General features: G+C 46.0%; 1 long non-coding RNA gene across 1 annotated transcript; it reads left to right on the forward strand.

The window, feature by feature from the left end:
- Positions 1–1,929: 1,929 nt before the first annotated feature.
- LOC119088727 lies at positions 1,930–14,171 on the forward strand. Its single transcript, XR_005092428.1, has 6 exons — positions 1,930–2,708; positions 9,343–9,406; positions 12,471–12,663; positions 13,120–13,158; positions 13,268–13,444; positions 13,743–14,171. It is a non-coding gene; the product is annotated as an uncharacterized LOC119088727 (long non-coding RNA).
- The last annotated feature ends 493 nt before the right edge of the window (positions 14,172–14,664 follow it).

Below are 14,664 nucleotides of genomic sequence, written 5' to 3' on the forward strand. Positions count from 1 at the left end.
GTTTGTGCCTGGATGTTAGCTGTCTGTCTGCATACGATAAGAGCCCAACAATAAGGGTGTGTCGGAACTTGACTCTGGTCAATAATGTGAGTTATCACTTAACTGAATAGGAAATGGCTCCCCAGCATTGGAGGAATATCCCTTAATGTGCCCTGCCAGTCACAGCATAATGGCTACAGATCTGTGGCCCTTTTAAGTCTAATTTCATCGTTAGCATTTTCCCCCAGGTCAAATATAAAGCGCCAGTAAAGCAATACATTATGTCCAGACTTACAATTTGAAATTTCCCCTCTAATCCCGGAAGATTTGTAGCTACCAACAACGATGCCGCTGAACACAGAGTTGAGGAGACATGAGTAGCGGCAGCCATTAGATAATATTTCTAGCGTGTACGTGTAAAAGAATTTTTAAATCTCCAGAATACTGACGATAATAAAAAACATGGTAAAAATAATTTTAATGATGAATTTCAAGCATATAGTATCTCTGCTTTCATAAAACTTGTCTGGCTCTGGGTGTGTGAGTGAGGTTCTAGACGAGTAAGTGCCAGTTCAGATAAATACATCTTCTAACAGAGCCATGTCCCTCTCTGGCCTCATGGAAAAGAACCTTGATATCTGACACAAATGGGACTTACGGACTTCACTCAGTACCTGCGAGAGCTTTGTACGCATGCTGTGTGGTAGGGAGCGGGGCGCGCTGGCCCCGGCTCTGCCAGCACAGCCCAGTCAGTTTGGTAGTACACGTGGATTCTGGACCAGCTTCCTCATATGTCACCGCTGAAGAACCAGGCGCTGTGCCCCACACTGCCTGAGCTGTGCCTCTGCTACACACAAGCGAGATTATCAGACGGCAAGCCCAAACGTGTGCTCTTCCTATTGTCCCTTCAGGAGAACAGCCTGGGGGATGCCACCTGGTCAGTGACTCCATGCTCTCCACCTGACACAGGGCAGCCTGCCAACCCACCACTTACCTGCAGACTGCTTTTCTTTGCTAGTGTAGTCACTATCCCCCCCCCTCTCGTTTGTTTGGTTTTCTTAAGTATTCAAGGTTGAGCAAAAAGTAAACTAAAATATAAAATAAAATGTACAGCTAATCCAAACAATCGCTCTGTGTGTAGAGAACCCTGGAACCCTTTGCTGCCTTACTGGCTCTCATAAGCTGTCCTCCAATGTGCCTAGAAAAAGGAAATGTAGGGGCATCCTCTCTCTCTCTCTCTCTCTCTCTCTCTCTCTCTCTCTCTCTCTCTCTCTCTCTCTCTCTCTCTCAAGGGTTTTCAGGCCTCCTCCCAACTCCACACCCACAGAAGAAATCTGACTCTTTTATTTTCTTTGTTTCAGGAGAGCTTATAGACTTCAGACAGGAGGTAGACTACAATGCACAGACGCATGGGAGTCACCAGCGCTCAGCCCTCTTAAAAACCAAGTGAAATGGGAAGAAGCCCACCCAGCATTCAAGGTTACTGTGGGACCACACAGCGCTCAGCTTCTCTAAGTTGACATTTGTATGCACACTTTAAAGTGACCAGTCTCCCCCTGCCAGAAAGTAAGTTTAATCTTCAAGTGTGTGAGGATTGCAATTTTCATTCTGGGAAGAACCCAAAACCTGAACTGCAGACAGGGTCCCACTCCTATGGGTTACAAGGAATGCAAAGAAGCCCTGGCAGCCTTGGGAATCCATGAAACTTCTTGGGAGTGCAAGAGAAGAGACTTTTCTGTGAGAGCTTAGGTAGAGAGAGGACCCAACTTCACTATGAAAATACCACTAAATTGCCAAAGACATGCTCCCATCCTTGAGGAGGACAATCAGACTTGCATCAGGACTATCTTTACATGACATGAATAAAATGACCCCTACACACACACACATAAACACACACACACACACACACACACACACACACACACACACACACACACACACTGACAGACTGAATGATACCCTGGCTTTTGAGCACAAGTCAGGTTCACAACAGAGTCTTTCAGAACCAAGGTGGGGTCGGAGGAGTAGGCAGGAGCCTCTGTCTCCCTACAGTAGCCCCAGAGTCGGGGCCAGAAAACTTGGAACGTGAGACCTCCCACTACACTTGAAGGCTCAAAACGAAGGTTTTGTCTTTGGTGTCTTTCCATTCTCCATCTCGGCAAGCTTCAAATCCAGCTAGGAGGCTGACGCTGTTGGAGGCTGATAATGAATTTTTACCGAGGAGAGGAGCTGCTGCCAGGAGTGATAACACGCTTGAATGACGAGCAGTTCAGCTCCGGAGCCTTTTGAAACCGTCCACTGATACAGCCTTGGGGCAGAACAGAGGTGGCCTGAGAGACTCAGCGTGCCTGGAGACGGAGCAGGGAGCAACTGGACCCGGCTGTGGTTGACTGGGAGGGTGACGGTGGCAGACACAGAAGCCAGCACATAAGCACATAGTTTCTGGGAGAAACCTGGTGAGCCTGTGATATGCAGATGAAGTGTCTCTGGGGACAAAGGCTGTGATCTGAGATCAGAAGTTCTCATGTTCTGGGTAGTGCAAGAAAGTTGAATGCCATGTTCCCAGCACATGTTTGCTGTCCTGAAGTCCCTGTCAGCCTAGCCTGCAGGACTGTCTTCCACCCAATGACGTGATACCTTGTGGTTAAATGTCATCGTCACTTGTCTAGATTCTGTACCGCCATCAACACACACCTCTGGGCTTCTAGAAAGATTTTACCGAAGAGGTAGGTCCTACCCTGAATGGGAGTGGTACCATGGGGGTTCTGGATCAAATAAAAAGGAAAATCAAGGTGGGCACTAGTATTGATCTTTTTGCTTCTGTGTGAGCAGCTACCTCCCTCTCCTGCTGTTATGACCCCCCACCCTGCTGGGCTGTATCTTCTGTCAGGGTACCCAAATGAACCCTTCTTCAGAGGTCTTTGGCAGGCATTTGTCACAGTAAAAAGCAAAGTGACCAATCCATACCTCTAATGTCCCTCAAATGCACCTTGAATGAAGGGACAAAGGAGAAGGAAGCGTGGATATGACAGACAGAACACGGACGCTGGCATCTGAGGTACCTGAGTTCAAACACTAATTGAGCCACTTGTTAGGTGTGAATCTACAAGTCTCAACCTTCCAACCCTCCTTTCAAAATAAGAACAAGAGGACAAAATGCTATCACATCTTTGTATTTCCAGTACCCAGAGGTAGAGGCAGGAGGATTGACAATTCAAGAGCAATATAGCAGCAAGACTCTTATCTTAAAATAAAAACCAACACTTACACACACACACACACACACACACACACGCACGCACGCACGCACGCACGCACGCACGCACGCACGCACGCACGTGTATCACATCCACAAAAACAGGAAAGGGGGGATGCGATGCAAGCATGGGGGAGGGAAGGAGCTGGCAGGGGAGGGATGGGAAAGAAGTGGGGGAGAAGGACAGAGAAAGGAATGCGAGGGGTGGGAAGGAGATGGAAGAGACCTAAGCATTGTTAAGAAAGTTAATTAAACAATGTGCAGGAAGCCTTGGAACCCACCCATCTTTAACACTGCTTGACCAATGCTGGGGCCTTATCCACTGCGTGCCCCCTCCACCAGGGCACCTTCTCTCTCTCTTGCTGTTTCCAGGCAGGGAAGAACACACCTTGCAGTATTCAGAGATTCTGGGGAGCCCAGGGAAGGCTCTGGATTACGCAGACTTTTAATTTCACTTTTAGTCTTGGTTTTTAGAGATAGGTTTTCATTCTGGAGCTCAGCCTGGACTGACACTTACTATAGCCCAGGTTAGCCTCCAATTTGTGGAAATCCTTTTGTCTTGGCTTCCTAAGTTCCAAGATTACAAGTGTGACCCACCATCACAGGCTTATTACCTAGATTTATCATAAACACAACAAAGGCACAGCTATACATTTTTCATTGTATTAAACACACCACACATTTAAAATATCTTTTCCTTTCCACAAATGCCTGAGCCATTCCAGTCTTTCACACACACACACACACACACACACACACACACACACACACACACACATATGTTTTTCAGGTTACCATTTATTCATAAAAGCTTATAATGCATTTTTTGTCAGTGGTCCTATTTGCTTTTGCAATTCTATATCAAATTCCTTCTTATAAGAGGACAGGGTATATTATTACTTAGAAATAAACACAATTTTCCTGATACGGGTCAAAGTGCAGTCTTGCTAAGTCATATTTATGGTTACATAAAATATCAAAAGTGACACAGCAAAAATTACTATATGGTCTAGAAAAATTTGATCTAATTCCTTTTTAATAAGACAGCAGTTAATGGTGTTTTCATTTATTTAGTGAATTAGTAGTGATGGCTGTCTCAGTCTTATGGTTATGGTAGTCTTGGAATATCTTGGCTTTTACCTATGAGCATTAATTGTTCATCTTGTTTCCTGTCAGAGGTTGGGGCTCTCAATGATTTCAAATAATGTGCACTTCTCAGAGAGACACAATGCCCATGTAAGTGAACAAAGGGTTCACAGAATTTAAATCGATGTATTTTAAATCATTTTCTTCCCTTTCAAAGAATGATATTTTGCTTGAAAGCACAAGGTAGATACTAAAATCTTTTTTGAAATCTTATTTTCCTTGTAGATGCGTTCTAATTCCATAGACGGGGTCCCTGGCATGACCTCCATTTCCTGCTCATTGACTCTCACAGTACAGCCTTAGGTGTGATGTCTCTGTAATCAAATCATTTGGCGCCAACCCAGAGACTGTCTCCTGAGAAGAAAGCAAAGGGATTCTCTACTTCTTAGAGAATCTTGAGCTCTCACTGAACTGAGGCCAATCCTGATTGCCAAAGTTCTATGAGGACTGAGAACAAGGTTTCTGAGATAGAGTGAGATAACCATCCCGTTGGGCAATAACAGAGAGAGCTCTGCCAACACAGATCTTAGGGCCATTGCCTTTCTGGTATGCCAGGACAACAGGCAGATGTCCAGAGCTCAGGTCCTTCCCCACACAGCAAGAGAGGAAACTCAGAAAACAGATTGCAGGCTGTCAAGCAGGCAAGGGCCCTGACTGTAGCTAGAGTTTTCCTGCCTGGCCCACAGTCAGGACAAATCTTTGTTACCCCGCCAGTCCCACAGCCGCTCAGACCCAACCAAGTAAACAGAGACTTATATTGCTTACAAACTGTATGGCTGTGGCAGGCTTCTTGCTAACTGTTCTTTTATCTCAAATTAACCCATTTTTATAAATCTATACCTTGCCACGTGGCTGGTGGCTTACCGGCGTCTTCACATGCTGCTTGTCCTGGTGGTGGCTGCAGTGTGTCTCCGCCTCAGCCTTCTGCTTCCCAGAATTCTCCTCTCTCCTTGTCCCACCTACTTCCTGCCTGGCCACTGGCCAATCAGTGTTTTATTTATTGACCAATCAGAGCAATTTGACACACAGACCATCCCACAGCACCCGACTGCTGTTCAAGCATGCCCAGGGAACCCCTCTGTTTATGGCCGTGCTCTTAGGGTCAAGAACCCACACACCTGTGCCAAATGTACAATGATACAAAATGTATAATAAAGACATCACTAGTAAGGAAGGATCTCAGACTAAGAGCAGGTAAAGGTGGTCAAGAACTTGCCTTGATGGGGCTGGAGAGATGGAGAGATGACTCAGAGGTTGAGAGAGCTGTGGTGATCACAGGCTATCTAGAGAGACCTTACTCGGTCAGAAATCTGAGCTTGCTTTACCCAGCAGGACTGCATAATGGGATGTTTTGGCCAAGGACGTGGTTACCAGGCATTTTGAAGGTTCTACACTTGGCTGCATGGTGTACTTTGAGCTTGCAAGAGGAAGGTCTTTTGCCTCTCCCCTTGGCATTTGTATAAAAAGCCCTTTTGAATAAATGCCTGGCGCAACTGGGTATTGACCCAGGGCCCTCCCAAAGCTATCCTGTGTCTCTGTCTTTCTTATTGTCTCTATCTTTCTACCTAATATTTCCTCATTCCTCTCTCCTCCACCCAAGAACCCTTCGACAGGCAGGAGCTGGACTCTGGCAGACTCCCACAGAGAGCATCCTGCTTTTCTAGATCAGAGCTGTGTTCCCAGCACCCACATTGGTAGCTCACAGCTGCCTATAACACTAGCTCTAAGGAACCCAACATCCTTTTCTGGCTGCTTCAGGCACCTATATACACTGTACACACACACACACACACACACACACACACACACACACACACACACACATATATATAAATAAAAATAACATAAATCTAAAAAAGGAAAAAATTGCCTTGTGACATTCTAAGGCTTCTAGCAGGTCACCTGACCACCTCAGGGAGGACAAAGTACAGGTCCCCAAGCACAACAACTAAATCTCTAACTGCATCCACAAACTGCTGTTCCAGTACAGGTGGAGGGTGCACACAAGAGAGGTTGCCAACATGGCCAGCCTACAGGTAAGCCACATTTGGCAAAACAGATGCTCTGTGTCCTTGAAGGGCTGCCAGGAGGGTGGCGTTCCTTAGCAAGCACCCTCAGCAGTGCGGGGCTCTAGTACTCCTATCTCCACACCATGAGGCACTTAAAGACATGCAGGTCATTTGTCTTATTAGTGTAATTTTTGTGATGACTTGTATGTTGTTCAAATCTACATGATCTTTTAATAAAAAACCCAGAGCCAAATATTGGGGTGAAAGCTGAAAGATCAGAGAAGCAGAGCAAGCCACAGCCACCACGCATTACCTCACCAACTCCATGAATCCTCTGACTGAAATCCTCTGTATCTTCACCCAAAAGGGTCTCAGGTGAACTGCCTTAGTTCCTGTTTCTTCATGCCTTATATACCTTTCTCTGCTCATCCATATCACTTCCTGGGATTAAAGGGCTGTTTGCTTCCCAGTACTGGGATTAAAGGTGTGTGCCACCACTGCCTGGCTCTGTTTCCACTGTGGCCTTGAACTCACAGAGATCCAGATGGATCTCTGCCTCTTGAGTGAGAGGATTAAGGGTGTGTGCCACCACTGTCTGGCCTCTATGTCTAATCTAGTGGCTGGTTCTGTCCTCCAATCCCCAGGCAAGTATATTAGGGCACACAACATATCACTACGTTTATAATTCACAGACAGTGAAATGTTTGGAACATTAGTGTGCAACTTGGTTGTCTTTAAGTCTCAATTTCAATTCATTTGTTTCTATCATATAAACAATGCAATTGATTCTTGCATTTTGGCCTGTCCCTGTCAATCTGCCAAACTCGCTTCTTAGTTCTAGCAGTCGTTCTTGAGATACTTTCTATACCAACAACTGTGTCATCTGTAGAGATGGGAGCTTCAGTGGTTCCTTTCTGATTGACATGCCTCTCATGGCCTTCATACTGGTCATGTTCTTTACTACAGTGGTGAACAGAGGCCCATGACAATAACCGTTCTTGCCTCTGTCTGGATCTAGGAGCCGAGAAGTCAGTATATGATTCCTAAGTATGATGTCGACTCTGATTTTGGTAGATTTCTTTGTGAAACCAAGAGAGTTCCCACCTGTCCTTAGTTCAACACTAATTTTAAGTATAATAGACGCTGATTTTGTCAAATGCTTTCCTGTGGTGATCATGCTACTTCCTGCTTTTATTCCACTGATCTAAATGACCACACTGGTTGGTTTTCCAGTGTTGAACTAGCCTCACATACAGGAGCTTGCTCCTCCCTGTCTATGACGCATTGTTCTTTTTCACGTATTGTCAGATAGGATCCCTGGTACGCCGTGAGGATTTTTGTGTTTGTGGGCATAGGTAATCCTGGTTTGTTATTTTCTTTTGTGGAATGTGTTTGTTGGGTTTTGACATTAGGATTTTGCTTGCTCTCTAGAGTAAATTGGGCAGTGCCCCTTCCTCTTGTCTGTCTGTCTGTCTGTCTCCCTCCCCTCTCTTTTTCTGTGCTTTGTTGGAATAGAATCACTCTCTCTGTAGCCCAAGCCGGTCTCAGTTTTGCAGTACTGCTTTACTGGCCCTGAATGCTAAGGTTAAAGACACACTGGTGCCTGCTTTATATAATGTCCTGTTGTCTCTACACATACCCCTCAACATACACATCCATTGCCTTCTTCCCATCTGTTAGGAAATGCAACATCAGAATGCTTCAGACAGTTTAGAAAATCTCTAACCATAATCCTCTATTCAAGTGATGACTAGGACACCTTAGAGGGAGAAGGCCACTGGCACAGGAATGTCATTATGTCCCCAGCATCTCCAACTTGCACCTCTCCATCTGCTGCTTCCTGCTGGCCATGCACTTGGGTGCAATTCAGAAGATCCACCAGTTCCAAGCAGCCTTTTCTCTTGTTTTCTGCGTATAACAGCTCCTTTTTGATTATTTGCCCGTCTACTCAGGTGACTTACGTGCAATTGCATTTCTTTTCCCACCTTGCCAAATGCTCCCTTCTGTCAGTCTCCAATATAAAATCAAACCGTGAGTAGATTTTATGATGGGTAAAAATGAGAAGACACTTCGGACAGTGTAGAGATGGGGTTAGACCTCTTCGGGGACTAATGCATGACCTAATGAGCCTTGACTTGAGAGCAGTGTGGCCAGGTTGCTCCAATAGGCTTTCGTGGGTGTCTTTGGGCTTGAGTATCTCCTCCAACACCGTGGATTTGTGGTCTCTTCCTGTACCTAATAGGGCTGCCATAAAATGAAGAGAACCACGAATGCCTAGACAGTTTGCAAGGATCGATATTAAATGAAAATGCAGTGCTCTTTGCTCAAAAGCAGGGGAAACACCACTAGAGAGCCTAAAACACAAGCACTGCTCTCCTGCATGTGCATCTGAGCATGGGAGGTGAGATGACTGTCATGGACACCCGAGGTCCCCTCCTTTGTACCTGGAAATGTGTGCCTTCCATTGGTTAGAGGGTTGTTCTTTCTGACAGGGACAAGCAGGAGGCAGGAAGATTGGGCCAGAAAGTTCTCTTTCTCAAAAGCTCGTTGTCCAGTCACCAAGTTGTAGATATGGTGTGTATCCCTTAGTGGCTCTTATGCTGGGAGCTGGATGGCCGATGTGGGAATATTGAGAAGCATTGAACCTTTAAAGGGAGGGGCTTGGTAGGAGGTAATTAGATCTGGGGGGTTCTGTCCTCCAAAGGAATATTTTGCTTCTGATGTGATCTGAGTTAGTTCTCAGGAGAGTGGATTCTTATAAAAAGATGGATCTCACTCCTAATTGCTCTGTCTTCTTGTCTTGCCATGTGATAGCTCCTCTCAAAGGTATTCCTGCCATGATGTCACCTGCTGTGTTGTGAAAGGCTCTTAGTAAGAGCAAGTGCACTGCTGTTTGGGCTTTCTCGCTCCAAAACTAAGAGCTGCATAAATAAATTTCTTTTCCTATAGAAAGTACTCAGCCTCAGGTATTCTGCTACGGAACAGAAAACGGTAGACATGGAACTCCTAGTAGGTAAGTGGTCTTCAAGGAATTACAATCTCTCTGAAGGGACTCGGTATCTGGGTGACTATAGAGAGGGAATTCTCCTCAGAAGATTGACCTGATGGGTACACGTGGGATTGTCAGTCGACGATAGGGATGGTTATCCCCCCCCCCCCGCCCCCAAGACTCCATGGAGCACATGGATCTGATTCTTGATCTTCTGTGCCAAGTCTCTTGGAGTTTCAATGACCGCTGGGTGAGGACACAGAGACTGGACAGGATCCAAGACGCTAGGAACGGCAGGGAGACAGCAAGGCTAAATGATGATTCAGTGGAGTCACTAAGACCCAGTGAGTGTTCTTTGTCCCATTGGACTTCACCTTAAAACACAATATCAAGCATCACATTATAAAGTACGAAGTCAAAGGAATGCATCCCCTAAAGGCAGGACTCTTCTGACCCGGGGAAACTATATAAAAACATTGATTAGTTGTCAGTGAAGTCAGTTCTGTAAACAGTCATGCATACAAGACTTTTTACACAACACTTAAAGCTGGGAGTGAAAACAGGATTCACTGGGCTCCATCCCCAGCATTACCAAATATGTATGTGACTGGGTGTGGTGACACACATAGCTGTAATCCAGCATTTGGGAGGTGGAGACAGGAGGATCAGGAGTTCAAAGCTAGCCTTAGTTCATTAGCAAGCGTGTGAACGTTACTGATGTTCTTATTGACTAGACCATGTATATGGAATGGGATGTAACATTAACATATTTCAGCAAGGTTTGTGAATGTGATCACATTGATGTCTGGGAAATTAACGACAGAAGAGTACCCAGTAAAGACTCCCAGCATTCCAGAAAGCCACTGACCAACCCCAGCCCTGGCCTAGACTTCACAGCAGCCCCGCAACTAGTCAACTTTGGTTCCACACTAGCTTAAGTATGATTTGTTTAAAAAGAACCACAAATCTATCCAGATTTTAGGTAAAAAAAAAAAATGTGTTTTCCAAAGTTAGCTCAAGCTCAGGTCACCCTTTAAGAACAGTGACAGTATATAAATGACTAGTAACCACAGTGGTGGGCAACATCTTTTCTGTGTGCCGTGGCTCATGTCTGCAGCTTCGCTTTGCATGGCAAGGCAGAGCAACTCTGAATTACTAGTCTATGACGTAAACACCCATTGAGTGAGGATAGTCTTGGAAGGAAACGTCAATCAGTTTGTTGCTAGAAGCTATGTGAGCCCAGGTGAGGTGCCAGCCATGTGCCATTGAAAGCCGCACATTCTAAGGGACTGCTTTGAAGACTCTGGGAACAGGACACACTTCCCATGTTCATCTTCTTGTCTGAGTGGTAGCACTCATTTGTGTGCTCACATATGCAAAGTCTCATGAGTGTGCAAGCTGTGTTTGCACAGGCTTTCTGAATACTTGGCCCAGGAAGTCTCAGCTATAAACTAATAGCAACCATTCAGAAAAATGGTTGATCTTTCCCATCTAGAGACCAGGACAGAAAAAAAGAAATGGTCAAAGAAGAAAATTCTGGAAACAAGAGTTTCCCTTAAAACACCAAACCCATTCATGAATCAAGTCCTTTTTTTAGATTTATGTTTATTTTTAATTACGTATATATGCACATGGATCTGTGTGGGTATATGTTTGAGTGAGTGCAGGTACCTATGGAGGCCCAAAAAGGCCAGACATTGGGTACCTTGGAACTGGTATTAACTGGCTGTTGTGAGCTGCCAGACATGGGTATTGGGAACTGAACCTGAGTCCTTGGCAAGAGCAGGACATACTCTTAATTGCTGGGCCATCTCTCCAGGCCTCACCAACCATGTCCTTTATTTACAGTGCCGTAGTATTTGTGTATGACCTGCATACACCTTCCTGTACCTCTAGGTTACTTATAACACCTCGTAGAATATCAAGTATACATAAGCTACTGTTGTGCTTTGTGGTTTAGAGAATCATGATAAAGAAAACATCCACGCATGCTCAGGATAAATGTAGTCTCCCCAGTATTTCCAATCCACAGGTGACTGAATCCATGAATGCAGAATCCACAGACAGGGAAGGTCATCTGTACATGGGAAAGGATATCTATAAAAAGGGTGGGGAGGGAGGGAGGGAGGGAGAGAGGGAGGGAGGGAGAGAGAGGGAGGGAGAGAGGGAGGGAGGGAGAGAGGGAAGGAGGAGGGAGGGAGGGAGGGAGGGAGGGAAGGAGGAGGGAGGAGGGAGGGCCTATTATTTCCTCACTCTGTTTCTGAGAGTTTCATGGTTAAGTTCCACTACAAACTTCTTTTATAGGTAAGGCAGACCAAAAAAGTTTTAAGCTGTGAAACAATCGGTATTAAAGGCCATACAAGTCACTCTGTGCTACTTTGAACTTAACAGTAGCCAGGGCCTGGAGGCTGGCTCAGAGGGTAAAGCACTTGCTGAACAAACATGAAGACTCGTGAACAGACACCCAACATCCATGTCACAGCTCGACTCTGTGGCACACAGGCACATCTGTAACCTTGACACGGGGGTGAGGATGTATGAGACAGATCGATCCCGGAGCTCACTAGCCAGCCAGTCTAGATGAAATGGTGAGCTCCAGCTTCAGTGGGAGGTGGTGTCTCCAAACAAATGTGGAGAATAGCAGAAGACCCGTGACTGACCTCTGGCCTCCACACACATGTGCAAGCACAGGTGCGTGCACACACACATGCATGCACACATGAAACCAACATGCACAAACTTAACTGAGTGTGATGCCAGCTATATTCTGGGTATGTTTTGAAGTATCTTCTATAAATTCGCTTGCACCCTCACTACTAGAGGAGGAGAAGACTTTATGGTAAGTTGCTTCCGATAGTGGAAGAGCAAACAATTAAAGCCTCTAGTGTGTCTCCAGTACACACACTCTTAACTACTCTGCCTGAAAGCCAAGTCCATTATCAGTGTGTTTTCATTTCGAGACTTGGCTCCAAGGAATTGTCTACCCCAACTACTACCGCATAGGAACTGTGCTCGGCTGCTCTTTCTGTAATAAAGCGCCCATTACTTCGACAGGCCTAACACTTATCCATTTTTTTTTCTTCAAAAGTAAACAATGCATGGAAACAGAGTAAGCTACAAAGCTTCAGCCAGGACCCGTGGATGTTTCCAGCAGAAGTGACAAGACAGGAACCATTTCCTGTGGCAACTCTGTCCTGGGAGCCATACACACCGCTTCAGTTGCTTTATTAAGACAGATTGTGGAGACTACGGAAGCTGAGAGAGGCCTGTCCATAAATGATGTGAGTCATCAGAAAGAGGATGTAGCTTGCAGCAGAAACGGAGGTGATGGGAAATAGTTGAATTCAAGGGACATTTGGAGCTATGAGAATTATTTGAAGGATGGGCTGGAAGATAGAAGTTCCAAATGATCTTCAAGTGTTTGACCCCAGCAATTAGAAAATTGAAACTGCCTTTGCTTGGAGAGAGGAAAACCGTGGAAGAGACGGGCCTGGGGAGGAGAGCTTCTTAAGAGGGAGGGGTCAAAAATATTAACGAGGTGTCTGCCCTGCAGCCAGCTAAAATAGGACATCCAGTCAGCCGTTAGATATGTGATTCTTTGGGTGGCAAGAGAAAGGCTGGGCTTAGACATGAAAATTTGCTAGTTTTCAACAGGTAGAGGTATTTAAGAAAACGCATAATATCATTACCGAAGTCAATAATGATGGAAAAACTTAGGCATGTTTTTCAAAATGCAGCTTTCTGATAAACATCCATATCACCTGGGAACATGTCAGGTATGCAAATCAGAGGCTTATCTGCACCCACTACCTCAGGGGTTCTTTGGGTAGGGCCCCCTTCACCTCTGTAAAGTAAGCCTTCCAGGGGTTTCCTTTGCCTCCTCAGGTTTGAGAAGCACTGGTTTAGAAATCAGGGAGTGGGGAAGGAGGATGACGAACAGCCCAGGAGGAGGAAGACCAGAAGGCATGGTGGAAATCCAGCCAACAACGACTTAGAAGTAGAAGAGGCCCCCACGGTGTGCCCTGCACCCTGGAACCATGGGATTTACACACTGTTCCCAAGGTGGAGGTCATTATGCCGTCTGAGGGGAGGCTTTGGTGGAGCTGTGTAATGGTCACAAGCTTGGTGAGCAGACCTTAAGAGAGAACGGGCAGAAGGGCCAGAGACGGCAAAAGCAGATGTTGGGAGGAGCTTGGCCTCAGAGGGAAGGGGAGAAACGGACAGTGGCTGGAGTGGGAAATGGGTATGAAAGGGCTCCATTTGGTCTCCTTTTTCTTCTCTTCCCCCCTCACCTCTGCATTTTAGAAGGGGACTACCTATGCCAGTACATGATCATCGTGTTGTGTTTGATCTGGTACAGATGGGGAAAATCCGGAGGAGAGGGACCTAGAGGACCAGAGCCTCTGAGCACGTGGGGGAAGGTGAGATGGAGCGGCAGGAAATAGCCAGGAACGTCCACCCTGGTGCTCCCTCCACAGTCATAGGCAGGAAGAAGATGACGTGGACCCGAGGCACAGGCAGGCCGGTAAGGATTCAGAGGAGAGGGGGAAAGTCTGCCAACGAAGTCTTGGTTTGGTTTTTCCAGCTTTGCTAAACCAGTTAAGAAGTAGGGTAGTGAACTGGGGATGAGGATGGAGAAGGAATATGGTGGTCTAGGACGGAGGGGAATGAAGAGGCAGTGAGGACAGGGGCCCTGGAGCACAGAGGGTCCGCTTCAGCTGTGATGATCTTAGCAAACATTGAATGGCGTATTTCTTTGTTCAAGGAAATCTTTTCTGAAAAAAAAAAAAGGGAGGGGAATCGATATATTTGATCATGCTTCTGATCACACACACACACACACACACACACACACACACAATTATATTCAGAGAAGAAACACCAACATGCCACTACACACAAATTCTAAACATTAGAAGCAAATTTCCTGTCCTGCTTGAATGGTGTGAAAACCCCAATGTATAGGATGAGGCCTTCCGTACAAGCAGGACTCTGCTAGTCCTTTCAGATGGGAGAAGATCTAGAACATTCGCTCATCTGAGGTCCTTCAACGGAGCAGCCATGCTGCCAGGTGTCAGGCTCTGAGGAATCCGAGAGGCCACTCTAGTGCCTTGATGGACCTTTTTCAGAACCGAACCTGAGGACTGAATCTCTGGGTCCCAGGGGATCTGGGGAGGATTTTGCCACTTCAGCATATCCATCTTCACATGATCTTATGTTACTTCGAAGCCTTCCAGAAGTTTCTCTCAAGTTCCTAATACCCTTCCCAGGATGGCGTCTAC

This window comes from Peromyscus leucopus, chromosome 11 (genome assembly GCF_004664715.2).
Source record: "Peromyscus leucopus breed LL Stock chromosome 11, UCI_PerLeu_2.1, whole genome shotgun sequence".
In the NCBI taxonomy this organism is placed as follows: domain Eukaryota; kingdom Metazoa; phylum Chordata; class Mammalia; order Rodentia; family Cricetidae; genus Peromyscus; species Peromyscus leucopus.